Genomic DNA, 20,109 nt, shown 5'->3' on the forward strand with positions numbered 1-20,109 from the left:
TTAAGTTTTAACTTTGCTCTTTAATTCCCTCAGAAAATCTTTGTCTTTTAAAGTTAATTCAATACAGTGGCACCAATTGGGAAGATTATCCCTTACATTTAGAAATTTTGTTATATATTATTATTGAAAATATACACACAAAATTACCCCCTAGATTGAAACAAACAATATATTTGCCTCCTTCTTTTAAATTTTCATGAATTGGCACAATAGATTAAATACTGATTATTTCCTGAGTTGTCAGCTTCACCTAAATAAGCAAATTTGTAAATCATATTTTGATAAAATCATAATTAATCATAAAAAAAATATATACAGTACATTTAAATAATAAAAATATAAAAAAGGGCTAATCATAATACTTGATTTCAATTTAATTTATTCATCAAAAAAATTATAAGAAATGATCAAATCTTCAACTCGTAGGAGCTTGTGTTGTGTGAACAAGAAATTCAAGCACAAAATGAACAACAACGCAAAAGAACACCCACATAGTTATTCTTAGAGCTTACGTAGTTCTACTTTAACCTGGTAATTCCTACATGTTCACAAGGGGAGACTAAGTGGGCTTAAACACTGATAATTTTAATTTTTTTCCTAAACAAGCTTCCAATTTTATAAAACGGGCTCCTTTTTGAGGTCCAAACACTATTGGCTACAACAGAATTTTCTGCGATTTTGATGTTCTGGCAGTCTTTAGGCTATGCTTGATTACACCCGACAAGCTGAAAAGCTTCCAACGAATGCAGGTGTTGTCTTTGACTCTTTGGTAAAAATCATTTCCTTTTGCTGTCTCCTAAAACAAATATAAACATTAATTGACAAAAGTGTAACACCTTGATAGCTACCAGCCCTTTTAAGATTCTTTCAACTGAAGAATAAACAGTCAAGAGAATTTGGCTACATGTACAAGATTTGGACAAAAGTATTCACTTTCAGTTGAAGAGAAGCAAAGTAAGTATTCATACGGCCTAAGGATAACAACAACTTAAGAGTAAATTTTCACACAGTGACATTGAAACTCAATGAGCTTTTAGTTTGAACAAGTTTTAGAAAGTAACAGCATGAGAAAAGATACATTTCTTCTTACAGAAGACAAGAGATAGTTAGATCTTGTGAGAAGAGATATTTCAGAAGAAATACATCACCTAGTAAAAAAAAAGAATATCAAAAACGAATACAGCTCTTTTTTGTTTTGTAGTTGCTCTTTTTTAGAGTTTTGGTTCCTGTTGGGTTGAGTTACTTACAGTTCATTACCATGAATTGTTTGATTAATCTTCAAACGCAGATATCAGGTACAAGTAAGAAATAAAGACCAACCGTTTGTGAAAAAAAAATTAGTCTGAAAATAATATAAAACTTTACAAGAAAACAATCTTAAAATAAAAACCAAATTTTTACTTTTGGCTATCATATACAATTTTTATGAATCATGTTTTGGGGTTTCTTCTGTTTTAATCAACTATTCCCCAAATATGAATATAATTTATAGCTTGATTTTTGTTTCATTAAGAGGGACAGACAGAAGAGGCTGCAATTTTTATTGCAAGAAGATTATATTTAGGAAAAGTTTTGAATGGCACATCAAATTCTACCAGTTTTTTTTTAATTCTATTATTTTTATCTTAGGATTAGCCTTCATATAGGGTTAATAATTGCTCAAGCATTTGAGGCTGTGTAGGTAGGCCTATTTATTTAAGAAAATTTATAATGCCCTAATTTGAGCAGAATATCTACTCTGTAAAATTTCATTCACTTACTTAACAACTTTCCTAGACCATAAAAAGATCCTAGACTGCAGTTGAACCACTCAATGAAGCATGGACACCTGCCAAAAGTAGTGCAGGGGGGAGGGCACCAGAGTAGCAATGGTGAGGTGAAAAGGAGGAGGGAAATACACAAGTTAGGGTAATCCTAATGAAAAATACCAAACCACAATGAAAATATAATACTTTAGAAACAAATTTGGGCTTTATATTTGAAGATTAGAGGTGGATGGGGGGGGGGGGGGTAACCTGATCTAAAAAAAACTAACCCCCACCCCTAATGTGCAAATATTTAACCCAAGTTATATAATTCCAATGTATTCTGTCACCTGCCACTTGTTTTCCACTGAGAGTAAGCTAATTGTTTCTTAATACAGATAGATAAAACCAGTCTGTTCTTGAGTTTTACACAGCATAGACTTGAGTGTTGGCAATATAATACATAAGTACCCTTTCATTTATCACACATTCAATTAATATGTTTTTAAATTAATATATTATGCCCAAAAACCTAGAGTAAAAGAAAAAAAGACTAACTAAATAGCAGAAAATAAGAGAAAAGGTATCATTTTAAAGGGTCTATTTAATTTCTGATTAAAACAATGGTTATATTTTGAAAGAGCATAAAAAAAGGTCTCAAGGGGTAAGTTCATCAAGTTTATTGCTTGATAATAAAAATATCTCCAAATTTATCAAAAAATCCCCTCCCCCTCTCTGCATAGGTACCATGCCTTCCCTTTTTCATTTGAGAAAAATTTTTCAGTCTAACTCTCTTATAATTTTATACCTTTAAAAATTGAACACAATATCAAAAGAAAACAAAATTTAAATTCACAGTCCAGCTGTCTAAAATAACCCTCTTTGCATTGATGCTCGGAATTACATTGAATGTATACACTGTAAACTGTTTAAAAAAAATAAAATTCTGTTCAAATAAAATTCTTCGCCACAATTCACAAGAGGATCTTTGATGAGATGGTATAGTCTTATAAACATTATGCTTTCACAAGCATAGGATGAAAGGTCAGCAATTCAATGATCTGTGTCTGGTTTTTGATGTGTAGTAAATAATAAAGACAAAAACTTTGGAAAGCAGTCAAAAGATTATATCAAGTTTAGTGAAAGTAATAGCTACTAGAGGTGGATTGTCACTAGGGATAGATCACTAGGGGTGGCAACCCTGAACAAAAGAGGATTTTTGGGGAACCAATTTTTTTCAAGAACATAGATTTTTTGAAAAATCACCAAAAATTTGGGGATAATGGAAGTACTGGTATTTTCAGAGAAAATCTGCTAACAAATTTTACTGGGTCATGAAAACTGTCAAGTAGCATTGCTACTATGCTACCACACTTCTTGCATGGCAGAGCAAAACTTTTGTTGTGACAGTTTTTCTTTGGGCAAAAATTATCTTTATATGTAAAATTGGTATTTTAAAACAAAATCTGCCAGGAAATTTGAAAACTGCCAAGTAGCATTGCTACTTTGCTACCCCACTTTTGAATGGTTGCTGGTGAGTGTTGCAAAATCTTGAAAACCCATTTTTTTCTAAGTAAAGAAATGGTAATAAAAATACCAATAAGCTATGCATAGACAAACATAAAAAAGGTATTAAGTGGTATGTTCACTCTGTACATACATCAATAATATGAACAACAACAAATTTACCAAACCATCAAGGTAAGAAGGGAATATATCATGATATTTGGTTATAAAGCCATTTAAATTTTTTTTAAACAAAATCAGCAAACTTGTATATACAGCAGAGCCATATTTGTCCTCATAAGGGGGGAGGGGGTATGCCTAAGTTCAAATTATATTTAGAAATTGCATTAGGCCTAAATGGGAAATTTACTAGTAGATCTCTTTGATAAGTTCCTGCCCTATACTAGGCTATAATATAGGCCTAGGCTATGCAATGTTCAAACTGGTGAAAAATTTCTCTACTATACTTCTACAAAACCAATCCTTGAATCAAAATTGTTGCAACACTTTCTTGACTCTAAAAAAAGCTACGGTAAAATTCTACTTTAGCTACTTTTGGCTATCTTGGAAATGGGTTAGGTTAGGACAATGAGACTTTCAGGGATGGGTCTACAGGCTAAAGTATGTCCCGGGAAGGTATTTTGAAGTACCTACCTCCACTCCTTCTCCCTCTAGAGGGTCATGAAATTTGCCGGTAAAATTCTACTTTAGCTACTTTTGGCTATCTTGGGAAGGGGTTAGGTTAAGAAAATGAGACTTTCAGGGATGGGTCTACAGGCTAAAGTATGTCCCGGGAAGGTATTTTGAAGTACCTACCTCCACTCCTTCTCCCTCTAAAGGGTCATGAAATTTGCCTACATGACAGGTCTATACCCATTGAAATTTTGACAAAACAACATTTAACCTTAATTTTCAGTTATCAGTTTCTTTTTCTCTGGCTTTAGCTCTGAAAATGCAATTTCAAATATTTGATCAGAATTTTAAGAGATATAAATAGTTTATTTCCAAAATTTAGGAAATTTATTTGCATATCTTTAAAGCCTTATAAATTGGGATTGAGCAAAGTTGTGAAGCTGAAAACAATTTTGTTGTACTTCATTTAAGCAGAAGATCTATTTTGCTAGGTTTCACTTCTATAACTCACATATTTTTAAAGGTCATCAAAGGTCAGGACCGTCTAGAGGTAGAAGTAGTAGAGGTAGGTACTTCAAAATACCTTCCCGGATTACAATATAGCTTCTAGATCCATCCCTATAAGTTTCATTTTCTTAACCAAACTCCTTTCTAAGATAGTTAAAAGTAGCAAAAGTAGAATTTTACCGACAGGTCTATACCCATTGAAATTTTGACAAAACAACATTTTACCTTAATTTTCAGTTATTAGTTTCTTTTTCTCTGGCTTTAGCTCTGAAAATGCAATTTCAGTTATTTGAGCAGAATTTTAAGACATATAAATAGTTTATTTTCAAAATTTAGGAAATGTATTTGCATATCTTTAAAACCTTATAAATTGAGATTGAGCAAAGTTGTGAAGCTATAAACCGTTGTGTTGTAATTTATTTAAGCAAAAAATCTATTTTGCAAGGTTTCACTTATATAACTCATATATTTTTAAAGGTCATCAAATATCAGGACCCTCTAGGCTAGAGAGAGAAGGAGTGGAGGTGGGTACTTCAAAATATCTTCCCATGACATACTTTAGCCTGTAGACCCATCCCTGAAAGTTTCATTTTGTTAACCTAACCCCTTTCCAAGATAGTCAAAAGTAGCTAAAGTAGAATTTTACCAAAGCTACAGATGTGCTTAAAATCAATTTCTAACACTGAAAAGCCCTAAAATAAAGTGAAGGTAGGAACATAATTTTGGCCATGAATTTTTGTGTAAGGACTTAATTAAACCTAAAGAAACAGGTTCTAGAATAAAGTCAAATAAGAAACTAACCAAATAATTTTCTATAAAATTTTGCTTAAAATCAAATCTGTAACAAGTAGCCTACCTAGCCAAATGGCATTTTGCTTAAAGTCAAATCTTCTGCCAAATAGAACAATTCTCTGCTAAGTTGCGTACCCAGCTGTCTCGGGAGAAGAAAAAAAAACACAAAAAGATATTTTTGATTTTTCCTCGTTTTATCCTCGCTTTCTCGTCTGTACGATTTTTTTAAGTAGTCATAGTCATTTTTTAAGTAGTCAATAGTTAGCAGTCAGTTGTCAAAGTCGCAATCACTAGTATTTTTTGTCAGAGTTGCAAAGTAAGCAAAATTGCAGTTAGTCGCAGGCACAGGTCTCGGCTATTGCAAGTAGTTGTAATTGCAGTGGCAAATAGTCAGAGTCACAATCACATCTGCAATCACTTGTAGTCGCAATCACAAGTAGTCACAGTTGAATTACAAGTAGCCGCAGTCACAGTTGCAATAGCAAGTACTTGTAGTCAGAATTGCAAGTAGTAGCAGTCATAAGTAGTTGTTGTCATAGAAGGTTGTTGTAGCGGTCAAAATAATAACATAACAAAAAAATAATGCATATATATTAAGAATATGAAAAAACTTATAATAAGAAACATAACAAAGTAATGTATAAACATTTTTTATTGAAATAATTGGTATGTAAAATGTCATCATAAAAAATGAATTCTTTGAATCCATTCCGTAAAATACTTCATTATGTTTTCTCTTGACATGACACTTATTCCATTTAAGGTCATAAACTGGTCTTAACATGGTTTCAGGCAAATCCCATCATGCATTTCATCTTTGGTATTAATGGGTTCATTGACTGTATCTGATGGTAAACTGTAGATGATACTAGCAACATTCACAGATGCTTTGCTTTTCATTGAATTGTCGTTAATTTCCAAGGCGATATTATCTGACAATGCTCTTTTTATTTTGCAAGCACTGTCTATTACCACATTATTTTTACACACGTAACAATTCTGGCACGGAAACATGATATGTCTTATGACATTGGTGCAACAGTACGCCTATATTCTTTTTATCTTCCGTTAAATGCTAGTACCCGAAAGATGGCGATATGATTTATCAAGTGGTAAAATGTTACCGGCACTACGAGCAAAAAGCTGACCTTCGTTGTCAACTATTACTTTTAGGTATGCAATATGTTTAAACATTATCATCTCTGAAAATTTCATTCTAGTATATCTATCAACAGTAATGAAGAATTTTTCCTGTAGTCCAAAGAAATTTAATCACTCACTGTCATGACAGTGCTCAAATACATTTCTAATATTGTCACCAGTAGTACTTGTTTCATACTTCAAATATTTGTCTTTGCCAGCATTCAAATTTCAGGAATGATACCTTATCTGATATTGCGTAATCATTCTTGTTCTTGGTGAAACAATACAGTGAATACAAACGGTCCCGTAGGGTATTACCATTATCTCAACCAAATATTCTGATACAAGAGAAAGATCGTTCAAATTCTTGTATGCAGTTTAAGCGGAGACATATGGTCTTATCGTACTTCCGCTTGATAAAGAAAATTCTTGGAATTGCATTCTTTCTGGAACATTGCTATGAATACAAGAGGCCACTAGTACTATTATCACAGGCAAATAATCTGATATAAGAGAAATACCATCCATGATATTTTCATTAGATGAAGTGAGCTCTACATAACCGAACTCATAGATGGCTTTATTGTTAACAACAGCTTTAGATGGTGACATATTTTCTTTTCCAAAGCTTCCAAGTAGTTTTCCATTGATTTTATGAAATTTATGTCTGATTTATGAATCGAGCGTGAGACCCATGATTTCCTATGGTAAATGAACCACACATTACTCGACTGAGCCAAAAAGCCGTTAATGAAATTTTATTCTTAGAAATAAAATCTAACTCAATCAATGTATTGCTTCAGGGACGGTGGCCAACTGGTGTTAAGCGTCCCTACAATGTAAAAGTTTTTTTTGCGCAATCGATCTCTCAATTGGATTTTTGGTAAGTATTATCAGTGTTTTGTTTCCGGCCATCTTTTTCAGCATCTTTCCGAGAGTATGCATACCATGGTGATTTGAGATGTTTGCTGGACAGACATATTCTTTTTGATGGTTAATGAAACTTGTTTCGATCTCTGAAAATTGTAATGACTACAATCGGGCAGGTATCATTTATGTAATGTAAGGGTCCTGAGCATATTTTTTTCCATTACCAGGCTTGCGCATGAGTTTGGGTCCCCACATTCCCCTCCAAGGCCCCTCGTCCCCTTCCAGGTCCCCCAAGTCCCCCTCCAGGGCCCCGATCCCCCCCCCCTTTTTTAATTTTACTATATTTATTTTTCATTTCGATCTTTGTTTAGACTTAGATTTATTTTTGAACTTTTTGCCCTGTCTTAATATGACATAAAATCTTTGCTGAACATAGTTTTTGTATTTTTTCATATGCAGCCGTCCCACTGTTACTCTATGGTTGGTCGTCGAAAAAACTTGGTTTATGGTATGTTTTCGATCAATATTAATTGTGCACTGGAAGGATAAACACATACATCTTTTTTTTTAAGTAAAGGTGAATTGTATCTAGAAAGTATGTCTACACGATAGAGTTGTCGTAATGTTGAATGCTGACAAGAACAAATATTTGAATTGCAAAACAAGCACTAATGGTGACATCATTGGAAATGTGTGCAATCGTTGTTGTGGCAGTGAGAAATTAAATTTCTTCGGAGTGTAGAAGAAATTCAATGGTCATAGTGGTGGGTATGACAGAGTAAAAGTTCGAGAGATAATAGTGTTTAAAGAAAATGCGAGCCTAAAACTAATAGTTGATGATGAGGGCTCACTTCTTGCTTATGGCGCAGGTAGAATATTATCTGTTGATACATCATATCAACATCTTTTTGTATTACCATTCAACAGAACTTAAAAGCAAGACGAGCGTACTCCAGCATCAAGGTCATAAATCATATCCTATCTAGGTGCCGCAACTGTATCCCATTTAAAAATAATGTGGTAATAGTCAATGAAACCGAGGGCAAAATTAAAAGCGGATGGGCAGATAACATCTCCAAGAAAATTAAAGACAGCTCAATGAAAAGCAAAGCATCATTGAACGTTAATATTATCATTGGTAGTCTACCATCAGATACAATCATCGAACAGAATAGTAGCAATGATGGAAAAGTGAAGATGAAATACTTCCAGAAAGTACGTGCACACGAAGAAAGTGTGTGCAAATAATAGAGTTATCTGAGTATTGAATGCTGACAAAGACAAATATTTGAACTATGAAACAAGCACTAATGGTGACACCATTGGAAATGTATGTTTGCATTGTCATGACAGAGAGAGATTAAATTTCTTTGCCCTTCCGAAAAAATTCTTCGTTACTGTTGTAGATATACTAGAATAAAATTTTCAGAGATGATAGTGTTTAAACATATTGCATACCTAAAAGTATTAGTTGACAAAGAAGGTCAACTTCTTGCTCGTAGCACGGGTAACATGTTACCACCTTGTAAACTATATTGCCATCTTTCGGGTATTACCATTCAACGGAAGGTAAAAAGAAGACAGGTGTACTGCTGCACCAATGTCATAAACATATCATATCTCAGTGCTAGAATTGTTACCTGTGTAAAAATAATATGGTAATAGACAGTGACATCGCTGGCAAAAAAAAGGGCATTGTCGGATAATATCGCAATGGAAATTAGCGACAATTCAATGAAAAGCAAAGCATCTGTGACTGTTGCTAGTATCATTGACATTTTACCATCAGATACAGTCAATGAACCCATTAATACCAAAGATGAAATGCGTGATGTGGTTGGACCTGAAACCGTGCCAAGACCCGTGTATGACCCCAAATCGAATAAATATCATGTCAAGAAAAAACATAATGAAGTATTATGATGACATTTTACATACCAACTATTTCCATAAAAAATATTGATGCATTACTTTGTTATGTTTCTTACTATATTTTTCTTCATATTCTTAATATTTATTCATTACTTTGTTTGTTGTGTTATTATTTGTGACTGCTACAACAACCTTCTATGACAGTGAATACTTATGACTGCTACTGCTTTCAATTCTGACTACAAGTACTTGCTATTACAACTGTGACTGCAACTACTTGTAGTTCAACTTTGACTACTTGCGATTGCGACTAGAGGTACTTGCAGATGTGATTGTGACTCTGACTACTCGTGATTGCAATTGCAACTACTTGCAATTGCCGAGACCTGTGACTGTGACTAACTGCATTTTGGTTACTTGCAACTGCGACAACAGGTACTAGTGATTGCAACTTTGACAACTGATGACTCTGACTACTTAAAAAAATCGTACAGATGAGAAAATGAGGAGAAAATGAGTAAAAAACGATTGGAATTAACAAGTTCATTGCAAATGGGGCTTCGATAATTTCTTCCAGTATCTCTATTAAGGACGAGGTTTCGTCCTCTCTCCGGTATTCGCCAGTATCTCTATTGGCGGATGCGTTTTTTTATTTCAGTTTCTTCCCTGAAAATTTGTATGAAACGTTTAACATGGGTAATAATGGAGGCTTTATAAAACAAAATGAAATGTATTTCTGCCGATGACGATTGCTTTATATGTGGTCGAAATATCCAGACTTTTGCATCTGTTTTCACTGTCTAATAAATGGACTTATCCTCATTTGAAAGTTTATTTGTCATAGAAAAGCATTGTGCTCATGGAAAAAAGGAAAAAAGAGAAGGGCAAAAGTACCTCATTTAAGGTATCACGTCAAAAAATATGAAATGGTGGGGTTTGTCACAGAAATTTTGAGCCAAGGTGGAATCAAAAGTCTCAGGCCTTTGGTGTGGCTTCTTGGCTTTGTTGATTGAGAATTTGTGTTCCGAAAACCTTTCTACCAATTGTTGGTGAGTCCTTCCAATATAGAAACAACCAAAAAAACAGGTTATTCTATAAGCAAGGCTACCTAGAACGGGGTTTATTGTTGCCGTTGTTGAAAAAGCTCTGTTTTTTTTTTTTTTTTAATGTTAAAAGTGACATTAAGGTTTTGTAAAGATTTTCCCAGTTTGTCACTACATTTAGTTATATAGGGTAGAGCACTGAAATGTTTCTTATCACCCACCAATGGGATTCTATCTATTGGGGGTTTTGGAGGTAATGCGTCTTTTTCTGCCTCGTTTCTATAATGGATTCAAGTAATTCTATGGGATACCTATTAAAAAATAAAATGTATTTACGATAGTTCAATTCTGAGACTATATGAGCTTCTGAGCATATTAATAGCACATAATCAACCAAATATATAACTACTCCTCTTTTAACGCGAGGAGGGTGGTTGGAAGAAAAGTGGAAGAGACATTATTACTTCCGATCGTTTATATACCGACCCACAGAATCATATTTTGGAGCCTAATAGGATCTCTAATAATACCATGCCTGGTAAGTGATTAGCTTTCAGACAGCCTTACAGAAAATAAAAGTTTGAATTGCCATTCACCATCAGATTTTTTATTCAGTTACCCTTTAATCGTTATTTAGAAAGGGTCTTCTTATAAGCTTAGTGTTCGTTTTAAAGATTTTTTATAGTGTCATGTGGGCTTGCATTTGTATTTTTATTATTTTATTCTGCACTACAGACGATCAAGTGGAGGTCCAAAACTGAAATATTTGCATAGTTTTCTTCTATTTTTCACTGGCTGAAGTTATCCTCATTTTCTCTTCTATATGAATTTCTTCGTTTGGTCATGCTAAGGCAGTGTGACCTTAGAAATTATCTCCAAATACTTGCAACTGCAAGATTGCCATACTTTTTGGGAATAAAAGTGGAAGTGTGATAAAACTGAGGCGTTTGGTAAGAATCGGTACTCAAAAATCCAGTGACCACTAAAGTTTATTATTAAATTAAATAAAAATGGAGAAACGTTGTAATTCTATAAACTCTTCCCATAGCTCTCTTCAGGGTTGGCTAATCTTATATTGTGTGTGTGTCCGTCGTCCTGGAGGTTTCCTCTGTAATACGCGCCGCTCACGGAGATAGGGGATTCTTTTAGTTTAGGGGTATTGAATATTTGTAATTGAAAGAGTTACACTTGAGTAGCTAGTCAAGGCTTGAGTCCTGGGGTATTTGAATCCTTTTGTTCAAATTATTGCTTCTAATGTGAGCAAAAACTCAGAATAACCGTACTTGATTAGATACTAATTTATTAATTTAGCCCAAACATAGATATCTTATAATCATTTCTTGTAAAAAGAATTAGTGTTCCTAGGACCTTTGATAAACTTTTGTCTTCAACAGGGAAAACCCTTTATTGAATTCTCGTAGACAGAAAGGACTTGAAATTCTTAGTTTGACAACATTATTCCCCCTTTTCCGTAGCCTCTTTGTATAAACATCGAGGCCACCTTTGTTTTTACAGTCGGTACAGGTTAATGAACTGAGAGAACGGCTAAAAGGGGAATAAGGTTCTCTTCCGTACAACGTCAGAGAATGCACAAGGAGGTAAGGGATATTATTGTCTAGGGAGTTTCTAATTTTCTGGGTGTAAGATATTTTATAATTACTAGGCTAAGTTCCAAAGGACACTAGGCTGGAAAAGGGAGGCACAAAAGCTCTAAACGTTGACTACTTTTTTAGGATTCCCCCCCCCCCCTCCTAAACCTTTGGTTATTCGAAACTTCTTCCACAAGTTTTAAGTTTCTGGAAAGAAATTAATTTTAGCTTATTTTAACCTTTAAAATATTGTCTTTTGCTTAGATGGTTCGATCCTTGACTAAGGGGAAAAAACAATCCCCAAAATAGAATAAAATCTAATAAGAATAATAAGTTATTTACGCGGGTATTTTCCGCTTCTAATCAATTTTAATTAGATCATGTATCCTTTAATTAATCACAAAGGACCTCGGGGTTACCTCAAGCTGTCAGTATGACTCAACCCCTTATAAATCACATGGCAACCCTCACAGGGGAATGTTCGTCCTAACTTAAAGTTTAAGTCCAAGTGTCTCAAACGATGTAAGTACTAATTTAATTCAAATAGGATCTTTGATTTGGACAAAGCGACAGAAGTATTTCAGGATTTTACTACTTTATTTAATTGTTATATTCAAAGAAAACTTGAAGAATTCAATTGATAACTGAGGGTATCATGTTCAAACTTTTGGGGCTACTTGTTCTCTTAAGATTTAACCAAACCAAAATAGCGTAAGTGTATCCAAGCTATCAAAGAAATTAAACAGATGTTTTTGCGAATGGTATCAAGTTTTCCATTTCAGGTCAACTAGAGGAGGTATAAAACTAAACTAAACAGTACGATTTGTGTTAAGATTTTTAAAAGGGTGTATGTTGTTAAAAATTGCTGAAAATTGTTCTCCAGCATACTAATAGCAGGCCAAACTATAAAGTCATAAAAAACGAAAAGATTTAAAGTATTATTAAAAATACAAATGAATGTGCATTGTCAGTTTAATATACATATACTGAAATTTAGTAATCAAAATGTTAATATTTTTTGATTTATTAAAGTTATAAAAGTAAAAAACATTTATGTTTTTTCAGTAAAGTGCAAACTTTGTTCTGGCCTTGGGAAGGCGTAGGGGTTTTGCGCCCAACTTATGTTAATTTCTGCTCGTTTTGAGTTTGACTCGGTTAATTATTGTAATTTCTGTTTGTTTTGGGTTTCATTTATTTATCGATTTTTTTGACAGAGCATTTTATTATCGATCGGGTTTCATTTAATTCGCAGAACCCCGTAGGGATTCTCATATCGCATCCCAGGCTCCATGACGACCTAAATTTTAAATTATTAAAGTGCGCATTATCCTTAGCGTGAAAAACCAAACAGGAAAGTGGTCAAATTTCGAAAACGAAAAAAAAAATACAGAAAAGAGTGGGAAAAGCTGACCTTTGTTCGACATAGCTCAAGCAGCTCTTTCTCTTAAGCTTACCCATCATCAACCCCTTCGTCGACAGAGTGTTTTCTGTTATGAATCTTGTCAAGTACAAAATTCGAAACAGGATGCGCCTTAAAATGCTTCACTTTTTGGGTTAAATTGGCAGGGAAAGTGCTGCAGGGATTTTGATCCTACACCCGCTATGCTGAATAGATTTACCATTGACAAGCATGACATCAAAAAATCATCCAATGACAATGAAAATGAAGCTCTTGAGGAAATTTTGTGCGATATACAACGAGGCTTTGCTGTTTAACTTAGAAAATTATCTTGAATACTAGTCGAAGATAAATACAATATAGGATTAAAAATGTACAAAACTATTTCGAAGTGCATTCAAAGGTAAACACACATAAAATAACAATCGGAACTGTTGAAGGACCTTTCCAAATACAATTTTGTCTCATATGTATGTCTTTGGCTTTTGTTTCATGACAAAATCTAAGAACATTGCCGTTGACCTGCAATTTTATAGAGAATTCCATTAACAACGGCCGGTCTAAATTCTTATCTTTGACTTGGCCGTTCTTGTCGTTCTAATTTATATTTTGAAAGCTACGAACCATTTTGTTCTCATAACTAAATTTGAGAATTTATTTCTTTTTGCAGCTTAGAATTGCAATGTCATAAAAACTTTGTATAAACAAATAAACTTTGATGTCACTTACCTAAATGACATTTTGGATAGATTGATAGATAGATTTATTCTCCATATATCAGTAAAATAATTACATAACAATCTACAAATCCCCACAAAGGCTCCATGGCCTGTAGGAGGGGGATTAATAAAAGATCAAATAAACATTAAACGCTTAAGATTTAAACAATATAAGCATAACATTAACATTAAAACTTATAAACATAAGCATTTGAACTTTTAACATGTAAAGCATTTGCTTCATAAAACGGAAAAAAAACAAGAGTTTGCTAAATAGGCTTTATCTAACTACAGTGAATCACAACATCTAAAAAAAAAAAAAAAGAAAAAACTATTGGCAGCAGGCAAAAGTAAATAAAATTAATCACATGAAAACAAATATTTTTTTACTAGTCTTTTGAAGGTGCCAAACGAGGAGCATTCTCTAGCCGAATCGGGAAGGGTGTTCCATGTCAAATTACACGCAACAAGAGGATTAAAATTGGATCTTATTGTTGGTATATGCGGAATTTGGATATTTAGAGAACTACGGAGTTGATAATTTGACCGATCAGATACAAAAGAAGATGTAAACCTAAGGGACATAGGAATGTCACCTTGGAGCTGAAGAAAAGCAAAAGACGCACAGGAAAGAATATAAAGTTTTTTAATATCAAGTACCGGTTTAGTTGCCGAACGATTTACATCCTGGATAAGATTTATAGCTTTATCATAAGTATTCGAAAGCGGTTTGAGAAAAGAAGGGAAAGTAGAGATCCATATGACTGAACAATAGGAAACATAAGAATGAATTAAGCTATGAAATAGGATTCTTAGAATTGGTCCTGGAAAGATATGTTTTAGTTTTCTTAGAATACCGAGGTTTCTGCATACCTTCATTTTAATCAAATCAATATGGTGTTTGAAAGATAAATTTTCATCTAGGAGGATACCTAGGAAACGGACATGGCCATCCTGTGGTCTACTAATAAAGCCTTTGGATATATGAATTTCAGATAATTGAGGACAAGCCTGGGATATACGAGAAAAAACTAGTTTTAGAAACATTTAAGGCAAGAGAGTTAGCATCAAACCAAATTGAAACTCTCAAAGAGGTCCACTAACTTTGTACGAACCTCATCCTCTGTTCTCCCAGAATTAATAAGGGTGGTATCATCGGCAAAAGTAACAAGAGAATCCAAGGTATGCAAACTATAATTATGGGTAAGGGAGACTTTTGGATGACATAGACGACGGCAATAAAGAGGATTTTTATTTCTAACTGCAAAAATTAGGTCATTTATATAAATTGAAAACAGTGCCGGCCCTAAAACTGACCCTTGAGGGACCCCCTGGTCAACACTTGATGGTGAGCGAAAAAATGGATCAACAGAAATTATTCTACCAGACAAGAAAGACTTGAACCAATAAAACGCACTACCTCTTACGCCAAAATGAGAAAGTTTAAATAGAAAAAGAATGCGGGTTAAAGAATCAAAAGCTTTGCGAACATCCAAAAACAAAGCAGCAGGAACCACATGGGTGTCTAGGGCAGAGTGAGCAAATTCAATACAGCTGAACAAGCATGCTCAGTTGAAGGATTTGCTCAGAAAACCAAAGTAAAAATCGCGAAATAAAATCTTTAGAACTAAGAAAATTATTAAGACGAGAAAGCATCGCCTTCTCAAATGTTTTGCTAAACACAGACAACAAAGAAATTGGCTGATAGTTGGCTGGATCATTTCGTGTACCCCCCTTATATAATATGATGACTCGAGCACGCTTGAGACTATTCGGGAAAATACCATGCTGAAAGGAGAGGTTAATAAGTTTCGTTAAGGGAGAAATAATGGAAGGAAGTATGAACTTAATTACTTTAGTAGAAATATTATCAGGGCCAGACGACGAACAGTTTTTCAATCCCATAACAATTTTAGCAATTTCTTTCTCCGTCGCTGGTTCTAAAAACATTGACTTCATACAATGTGGCCCAAGATAAGACCTGAAGTTGGATCCTGAAGGAGAAGAACCAACAGCTGAAGCGGTCCTTTTACCAATATCCGCAAAATAGGAAGTAAATGCATCTTGAACATTCAGTTCACCTTCGATGATTTTGCCATCGAGATCCAAAAAAGAAGGGGCTGATGGAGACTGAAAAGAGGGCCTAAGCACAGAATTTATAACCTGCCAAGTTTTTCGTATATCTTTACCACAATCTGAAAAACAATTAAAATAATACTGGGACTTGGCCTTTCGACACACAAAATTGCAAATATTCCTATAAATTTTAAATCGCTGAAAGCAAAAAGCTTTCATTGAAGGGCTAGCAGACTTAAAGGTCCTCCAGAGATTATTTTTTCTCCTACAACTCCTAAGGAGACCAGGGGTCATCCAAAAGTTTAGAGGAAAAGCATTCTTAGACTTACGATTAGAATGTGAAACAGAACAAATATCAAGAACAGCATGTTTAATAGACTCATAAAAAGTATCAAATAAATTACCAAAATCAGAATCAATCTCAAAACCACCCCAAGAAATTTCTGCCAATCTTGACCTAAGAAGCATCAATTCCACTTCACCAAACCTAAAAGGCCTCTTACCAGACTCACAAGTCCTCTCAATAGTCAATTTATCAAAACAATATCTACAGTAAACAGGGAAATGATCGGAAATGTCGCTCACTAAAACATAATTTTGGATCAAGGTAGCCGTACAGAAAATATTGTCGATCAGATATGACGTACTCTCGGTTATGCGAGATGGGGTACATACAGAAGGTAAAGTACCTGCGGCAAGCATGGACGACAGAAAATCCAAAGATACAGCAGACTTTATATCCATCCAATTTATATTAAAATCTCCCACAATAATTAATTCAGTCGACTGTTTTAGGATGGTATCCAGTAGATCATTAAGGGTGTGTAGAAACAGTGGAATAGAGCCACTAGGAGATCGATAATTAATACCAAAAATTAAGTCCTTACCTCCACATTTAATATCTACGAAAAGTGACTCAAAGACACCTTCGATATTTCTGGATAAATCCATTCTAAGAGAATATGGGAGATTATTAGAAATATACAAAGCAAGACCACCCTTGGCCATCTTTTGTCGATTCAGTCGTTCCATTTTATAACCATGCAAATCCAAAAGCATATCATTTTTAGAATCTAGAAAAGGTCTCGCATAAACCAACAACCTCAGGTAGCCTATCAGAAACAATCTGTTTTAGATGGCCAATTGAAGAACAAAGACCCTGAATATTCAACTGGAACACTGAAAAATATCCCGCTTGACAGCCTCCCTTAGACTAGAAACATATTTACTTATTACTGCGTGGTTCATTCTGGTCAAATGACTATTAACATGTCCAATATAATTATTAATAATGCTTGCAACATCTAACGGGTTATTTTCAAGCTCAAAAAGTTGTCCATCAACTGGGGGTGTTCCTAACTTGCCAGTAAAAAAAAGGCAACAGATTGTAGATATGGTAATTAACCATAAAATATACATGCATAAAAAAAAAAAAAAAATATATAAGCACAATCCGCGAATGATCGAATCTTTCGTATCATTGATTGACCAGGTGGTTTGGCCAAAATTCACCCGCGGTCAGTCCATACATTAAATTTACCGAAGCAATCTCTTGCCGCATTTAAAACTTCACGATGCTCTTTTGTTAGCGATTCTGACAAAAATATTCCACTTTTTGCTAGTTTAGTCTTTGCTTTGAAAACAACTCGAGCTAATTCAACATTTTTGAAGCGTCTTAGAACTGGAGACGCTTTAGATTGATCGTTAGAGTCATTCAAACTAAATCGTTAAACATTTACAATATTATTGACTTCAAAACCAGGGACCAGCATCTTTTCTTTAATGATAACCGATACTTCTTTCTTTAGATCATTTCCTGGCCTCTGCCTTACTCCATTCATCACTAAGCAATCCAACCTCTTTTCTTGTTCAAAATCATCCACTTTCGATTCCAATGACAAAATCCTACTTTCCAAGCTTTTAACCATTGCAAATAGTCCTTTGAACGATTTTCTATTTCTTGGAATTTTCGATTGCAATCAATGGAGATAGAATCATGAATTTTTTCTCCTATAATATCAATTGCTTGATTTGCTGTATCAGGGTCTGTTAGTTTAGCCTTACCTTGGCGGGAAATCTCAGCTGTAAGATTCACTTGTGTCCGATTGAATTCATCCTGAGTAAAAGCTATTTTTTGCAGGATTAGGCTAGGTGCCAGTGAGTCTTCTGCAATAACGCTCGCTGGGTTTAATGCTAGATAAGTAGGTGATGACGATTTATAAATGTCTGGAAACGAATCTAATTCGGTAAATGCTTTGCCAACATTTTTTTCCGTTCTTTTGTGAGCACTAGGGTTATCTGGAAGTAATTTCAAATTAGACTCTGCCACTTGATGCTCAGAATGATCGCCATAGCAAAAAGCTGTATATCTCCATAATCCTTTCGCACCACTTTTTGACTGCAAAACAATTGCTGGCCAAGAGAGGTAACTTTTGAAACTAGCGAGAACAATGTCAAAAGGCTTGAATTTTGACATGAGCGTAGCACTGAAAATAAATAATTACTTATCTTTGAGTGGGCCAATTAATCCAGTGATTTGCAAATAATTTCAAGTAGTTGCTAGTAGTCAAGTATTTCAATGCACGATTCAGATGATATTAGTGCTGAATACTAATCCAAAGCAACAACCCATAAATAATCCTTAAGCCGTAATCACATACAAGTCACTTGTGTAATCAGATTTTAGCATAATAAATTTCTTTTTATGCAAAATCAATTGGCTCCGTGCCTAGGTTTATCTACAAGTCTGGAGAGATGTGATCTTCAAGGATCATGCTTCTCTTTAGTTCTACATCAGAAAACCCTATTTATTAGTTATCTTTATCAAATGCACCTTTAACTTCCATGTTTTTGTATAACTTATCTATATTGCAAGACCAGTATACTGAGTACCTATTTCTTTTTTTAGTTAATTAATCACAATTTCTATTGTTGATAGGGAATAAATCAGCATATTAGCCAAAAAGTAATATAAAATACCATCTTAGATATGGCAAGTATTTTTTTTTTGCTAGATCTTCTGTAATTCGCTTTTTTATTTAATTCTCTGATATACCAGAGAACAAAGGAAAATATTTTTCTTGTCAAGCCAGAGACTGAGCACGGAAAGTTTCGACCACACAAGCGCATGTAATCAGTCAAAAATTCTTCACTGTTTCAGATCTCAGAATATGGTGCCAAAATATGTCAATGAAGACTGAATCCTACCAATTTTGTGTTCTAGTATCCTGAAAAGCAAAATTCACACTATCTGGTAACATTGTCTTTGAATTTCTGTTTTTTTTTTTTTTTTTTTTTTTTGCACTCATCCCTGCAAGATCTAATTTACTCTGAATTTTGGAACTCCACCCAAAAATATATGGTGAAAATGCGCCGACGGCGCATTTTCGCTTCCCTTGGTGCGCTATCTAAAGTCGGGCACCTGGCATCACTGGTACACCCTTGGACATATTCCAGTATATACCAGATGACACACATCTACAAAATTGAGGGTAACTTTTTTTTCTAAGGGTTATTTTCATCAAAAGGGCCTAATTACATACATGTTGTCATACGAAGTTTCAAGAACAGAATAAGTTATTAAGTTTCAACTTTCAGGGAAACTAGAGGGGGAGTAGAGCTAAATCAAAAGGTACAATACATCCAGGTTGTGAAAAAGGTGTATGTGCAATATCTCAGGAAAAAAAGGGGGATACGCTGGAACTTTCAAAGCATATTATTAGGGATGTTGAACTAAGTCAAAACACGCTAAGTCCATCCAAGTTTGTCATAAGGGCACATTACAATATCTTAGGAACCGACCAAGGTATTAAGTTGAAACTTCAAGATCTGTTGAGGGGGATTTATAACTAAATATGGATGTTAAAATGGCCTAGTCCCCGAAGCGACGCCGACACGACGGCGCCGAATGTGTGATTTAGTATCGGCGGCAGCGTGCCGCCAGGCGCGCCGAAATTTTTTTGGTGGGGCGCCGCCGATTTCTGACCGGCGGCGCGCCACGGCGCGCCCATTTTTCTGATTAAAAATAATCGTAAAAATTTCACTTCACCAAGCACGTTCAACCTCGATTTTAGTGAAGATTTTTAAATGGTTGGCTAAAAACATACAAGAACAATATGACAAAACAGGAATTTGTTGGGCCGTGCAGAAAATGTTTATGTTCACCGTCGATCAGACCAAGTAGAATTCTCATTTTTAGCCACTAGACCCTGGGAA

At 34.5% G+C, this 20,109-nt stretch overlaps 1 long non-coding RNA gene across 1 annotated transcript; it reads right to left on the reverse strand.

Annotated features, from left to right (window-relative positions):
* Nucleotides 1–362: 362 nt before the first annotated feature.
* LOC148949516 (uncharacterized) lies at nucleotides 363–5,379 on the reverse strand. Its single transcript, XR_016142093.1, has 2 exons — nucleotides 5,248–5,379; nucleotides 363–796 (listed from the first exon to the last, which is right to left on the reverse strand). It is a non-coding gene; the product is annotated as an uncharacterized LOC148949516 (long non-coding RNA).
* Nucleotides 5,380–20,109: the final 14,730 nt, after the last annotated feature.

This window comes from Artemia sp. Qi Xiang Cuo, chromosome 8 (genome assembly GCF_049724085.1).
Source record: "Artemia sp. Qi Xiang Cuo chromosome 8, ASM4972408v1, whole genome shotgun sequence".
Lineage (NCBI taxonomy): Eukaryota > Metazoa > Arthropoda > Branchiopoda > Anostraca > Artemiidae > Artemia > Artemia sp. Qi Xiang Cuo.